Source organism: Cupressus sempervirens, chromosome 1, assembly GCF_028749045.1.
Source record: "Cupressus sempervirens isolate cs-2001-9-10 chromosome 1, ASM2874904v1, whole genome shotgun sequence".
NCBI lineage: Eukaryota > Viridiplantae > Streptophyta > Pinopsida > Cupressales > Cupressaceae > Cupressus > Cupressus sempervirens.
Genome location: NC_143118.1, coordinates 686,313,550 through 686,319,382, shown reverse-complemented (window position 1 = coordinate 686,319,382; position 5,833 = coordinate 686,313,550). Strand labels below are relative to the sequence as shown.

Genomic DNA, 5,833 nt, shown 5'->3' with positions numbered 1-5,833 from the left:
AAGATGAATATACCATGGACCCCATAATATCATTAAAAAAACTGTCGTAAAATTCAAAACCTGGTTTTAATTTCGAATTCCACCTTTTTATTGGAAGAAACATCTTCCAATTTTTGACCAAAATTGGAAGATGAAATTGAAAACCAGAGTATAATTTTAACCAACCAAACGCCCATGTTTTTCTGCAAAACCTGGTTTTAACCCTGATAACCCAATTTTGGCCCTCATCTTCCAACAACCAAATAGAGCCTTAAAGTGTATGAGATGGAAAAACTTGACAATCGGAGGTGCTCAAATGTGTCAAAAATTTGACAATTTTAAGATATCAATAGTGCTAAACAACTGGAGTAGTGGAGGCTCGAACTCAATATCTGTTTCAACTAGAGATGCAAGTTATCGAACCCCGTACCTCTCGCATGCTAAGCGAGCGCTCTACCATCTGAGCTACACCCCCCTTTTTCTGTGATATCACAAGCGCATATTCTTCTTCAAACAATAGATAACTTTTTCTTCAAAAATTGAAGGGAAAAAGTGGGGGATAAAATTGCAAAGGCAAAGAAGATGAGATGTGCTTGACACAGTTTTGTGTGGAGTAGATGCAGGACGATTTTGTTCTAAAACCCAAGTGCGACATTGTATTCAACTGCTTGATTGAATGTACCTAGCAAAGCCACATTGATCATTCCCTCTCGATGGAATTTACATTTGTTTAGACAATGAAGAGGCAGATAGCGAGTGCTGTAATGATCCCACATGCGCAAGAAGAGGTGACAGAACTAAGAGGAGGTAAGTACAAGGTTGAGGGGAAGAGAGTGATCAAAGCATACTTACCTGGGCGAGGTCAATCGGTGATCAGGAAGGCCGATGGCCTAGGGAGAGCACCTTCATTGCACATGAAGAAGGGGGCTCTGCCTAGCATCTCCCACTATGGAGAGTGCACGTCATAATTTGTGACAGAGGGGGCTCGCATTCGCGGGGCCCCCAACAACGAAGGCAAAAACCAAACCAGTTAGTATTATGGTCAGAGGTATACCTAATTATTTTCCTCTTAAGGTAAATCCAATCTAATTGATCTTCGTCTGAGTCGTGCTTGTACTCGACTTTGAGCTTTTAAAAACTAAACACATAAAAATAAGATAAAATATTAAATATTTTATGTCTAACTATATCTTTGTAGTCAAATGTATTTTTCTGTACATGGCAGAGAAATTATACGATGATGTTTTTCTTCAATTAGCCATGGACCTTTGACTAAAGAAGTAGATTGTGCACCCTATTGTGATCTATACATTGATTTCATCTTGACTTCAAGAGATGTCATGTTATACAAGGCATGATTTGTTCTCAGCTTGTATAGGGTTGACAAGTTGTTGATTAAGAGAGATGGAAGGATTTTTTTGGTCTCACTTTATTAGTTGTAGATTAAGAGAGATGGAAGGATTTTTTTTGGTCTCACTTTATCAAGATCTATCGCATATAGTTTTGGAGATAGCTTAAAAATTCTCAAGTTCTACTGCTATCTGTTAGTTCTACCAAATCCAACATTAGCTCCACTTCCAAGAAAGCTATACATTCCATTTCCCCTATCTCTATAATATTTTTACATCTTCAATACTTTTTCTACCTTGATTGGCCCTCTTAGGAGCTCCTTTCAAAACAAAGGATTTATTCATGTTGGGTTTTCCATTTATTCCGAGTGCTTCATATTTTTGACTACTTATACCTTCTTGTTTAGTAGATGCCCCCAAACTCCCAGTTTAGTTTTTAGTTTCATTCTCCAATGCCACATTCCCATTTTTAAAACCCCAAATTATTTTTGTTCATTTTTATTTGAAGCACAATCTTATCTGTTTGAAGTCTATAGCAAAGTGCATTTGTGTATGTTGTTTTGAAAAATAACATTTTTTCCACATCCTTCTCTTGATATCATTCTTTTGCAAACTTTGCACTTTAATTGAATATATTATAGAGGAAGATGAACATCAACTTTCACACTCAAGTCTGCATAAAATGTAGCAAATTCAAAGATGCCTTCAACCACTTCAATCTCTCTCTCTTTGCAAATCACACTTCCACCTTTAAAAATGGCATGGCTTACATTCACCTTGCTTTGAATTTATTTTACATTTCCTAAATTCTCATCAATATGATGCAAGATCTCTATAATTCCTAGAGGAACAAAGATTTGTCTAGGTGGAGGTTATTTCGAGTTACGCTTTGTATTTTTGCCTACTTGCGGATATTTTTTCACTTGTCATTGAACTTTGTTTTTTATTTACTATAAGCATCATCTATGATGCCTGCCTTATTTTTTATTTTAAGATATCTCTTGATTTTTTGGGAACATCCAATGCTACTATATTGTTGTGACTTGCCTATCAACCCTTTCAAAATTAATCAACAAAATTTTGCCTTGTCAAAGCAAGAAGCTTCCCTAATGGTGCCAACATTGTATGTATTTGGTGTGTACATTAATGTTGTGGATAGTTAAAAATTGGACATGATAAATGGTTACAATGGTGGTCTACTCGTAATGACAATTATCAACCGTCCATCACCCAAAAGAGTTCGTCCATCTCTAATAAGGAAATCTCTTCAATATATAGATGATTGTTTAAATATTTTAGTTTCTTTGCCCACTATGTTGTAACTTCTAGTCAAGATGTTACTAAGACTATATGTACAAAGTTTGCAAGGTCTTATGACATGATATTTGTAAAATATAGCATAGTGATGCTTCTCAGTACTCAATTTTCTAAATTTGATTTTATGGCCACCATTTATTAATCTTTGTAAAGGTTTTTGTTGGGATGTTTTCAAGTTTTAAGAACTTAACACTAAATGGAAAGGATAGAAGATTCTATTTATATCTCATATTTGAACCAATAAACAATATAAAGGAAATCATACTAAGCTTATAATATTCAACATAACAATTACAAAGTAAATTTCATTCACTCTAACTTGTTCTTGCAACCACCATTGATGGTTTATGAGCATTCAACTTTATAGAAACTACAAACAAATCTCAACAAATTGATGTCCCATCTACTGGAAGTTGTAAAACCATGAAGGAGAGAAAGTCAACCTTTAATTTCTAAAATACCTTACTATTGGGATGCCTGATTTGTTGATTATAATGACTTCTATTCTTAGAAAATAACTAAAGTATAAATAATATTATCTCTTTGTGATGCCTAGTTTTAAGTCTATTTCTAAACATGTCCGACTATTATATTAACTTCCAAATTGAGCTCACGTCATGTGTGTTACTTCATACTCTTTATCTCTAGTGTGAGAATGTGAATCTAATATGTTGGGGGCTATGTCCCAACTTATTGGGCTCTAGAAAATCATCTTCCAACCCTATACCCATTGTGAATTCTCATAACTTGGCTTTTATTTTTTAATGTTATGAGGCCTTATTTAAACCCACAACTTTTTAGTCGTGTGTTAGGGGACAAGCCTATGGCCCTTTGAATAATTGATTCATTTAAGTGAATTTAATATCATTTACTTATTATATTTATTTAATAAAGTGAATATAATATTCACTGAAGATATATTTGTATTAAATCTTAAGAAATTAAGAATATGGCAGACAAAGTGAAAATTGTGAATATTGCAAATAGTAGGAAGTTTCTAGGAAATCATAAAAATACTATCCCTAAATCACGAAGGCCATGCTCTCCAAGTAAACTAGGTTATACTGATAAACCAATAAACATTATAGTACTGAAGAAATTTAAGTTGAAACAACTCCCCCTTAAAAATCAGTTTGATATTTTAGTCGAGCAGCAGAAGAAGGAATCAAAGAAATAGTAGAACACTGTCAAAAGACATGCAGGAAGCCAACATGAAACCCTAATCCTCAAATGCTCAAAATTGTAAATAATGAAAGAAACATTGTAGAAGAAGAAGGGTGGAAGAAAGTTCACTCACGAAAGGAGACACAAATACAAATAGATCTAAAGGAAAAAACCAACAAGGACAACCAAGGTAGAGTTTTACAAAATCATAGCGAAATAGAGAAAGATATACAAGAAAAATTAAGTTATTTTCTTTGAGAAGATCAAGTATGCAAGGATTACACAATTAAAGAGTACCACAAAAAAAAAATCATCCTCTAAGCAAGCAAACAACATGAAATTTGATAACGAATCTAAGGATAAACAAACCCTAAAGTGCTTCGTTGCTCTGACACATCCTAAACCCTTAAAAGTTTCAGAAGCCAATAACGTCCCCATTAATCCTCACCTTGGTATCCATTCAAAACCTTCATCAAATTTTATCCCTATAGATAAATCAACACCATCTTATCAACTGCAATTTCAATTTGGACATAACACAGCCACACTTGAACCAAAAAATAGAAGCAAAGATGGATACCACAATCATTATTAGCAACAAAAACAACAAAGATAAATGGTCTGAGTGCGAAAATAATGGTTTGTGCACTGTATGGACAGGACCGAAATTAGAAAGATCTAAAATGGTGAAATGGTTCAAATCTATGGACTCTAAACAGGTAAGTATCTCTTTCCTTTCAGATTCCTTAGTGTATCTTCATTGCATAGATTTAAATTCTAGGTCTTTTTTGCTTAAAAAATCTCTTAAACTCATAAATGGATATAGTAAATTTTTTGAAATGGAAACGCAACTTTAATGAAATTGCAATGAGATCACTTAATCTACCAATATGGGTATCATTAAATGACATCCCAGTTGAATTATGCGACATTAGTATCTTCATCCAAATTGGAGAGAAACTAGGAGGAATTAAGGGTTATGAACCACATCCTTCCAAATCCACAACAGTAAAATTTTTAGTTAACTTGAGACTAGAATTCTATGACCAAGAACAAATTAAAATTATTACAAATAGGTCATTATATAAAATCAACTTCGTCATATACCTAGGAAAAATCAGATATGTAAAATATCTAAAAGAAGGGAGAAGGGTGGTTGCAAATAGTTCAGATTTTGAAGAAATCAAGTTGCATTTAATAACATAGAAGAACAACATCCTAAGTTGGTCACAAAGGAACATGACAACAATAGAAGAGAGGTCAGAATGCAGAACAAAATAGATAGTCTTATAATAGAAAATAACAAGGAGTTTGAAGAAGGTGAGATAACAGAACCAAAGATTATACAGAGCGTACTCAAGAGCATTGAAAAGAAATCTAAAAAATTAGAGGGAGAAGACATAAATTAGATCATACAGATGATATATAGGGAAGGAATCAATCTCCTCAATTCATAAAGTGAAAAAGTAGGAAGTTTAAAAGAAGATTCAGAGCAATTAGAGACATAAGTGATGGAACTAGAGGAGAAAATTAGAAGTATTAACCTACTTAATGAAGAAATCACACTCAAAATCAATGATGCCATAGATTATATAGAGAAATCACATATACCTCTCCTCCTTCATCCATATCTTCCTCTCTATCTCTATCTCCCAATCTTCTCCCCTCTCACTCTTTCCACCTCTATAGTTGCCTCTTTCTATTACTTTATGCCCCTCTAGATCCTTCCCTCTCTATATTTCAAACATAATATATATTATCACATTCCATATATTGTCATATTTTATTAGATTTTATATCCATATTTAATTTCTATACTAAATCTCCACCCTTGACATCTTTGCATAAGTCATTCACAAGCTTCCATACATGGATCTGTGGTCCATGTTCCACATAACTATACAAGGATTCCATCACTCTCTAGAGCTACTTTGCAAGGAAATTGCCCATCTCTAGCCTTGCCTTGTGTGAGTGTGGAAACCATCATATTGGTGGTGTTTACTCCTATCAAATTTGAAGAGTCC

General features: G+C 33.7%; 1 non-coding gene across 1 annotated transcript; it reads left to right on the top strand.

Moving 5' to 3' along the window:
- Window positions 1-823: 823 nt before the first annotated feature.
- Window positions 824-984, top strand: LOC149579794 (U1 spliceosomal RNA). The gene has a single exon (XR_016357637.1). It is a non-coding gene; the product is annotated as a U1 spliceosomal RNA (small nuclear RNA).
- The last annotated feature ends 4,849 nt before the right edge of the window (window positions 985-5,833 follow it).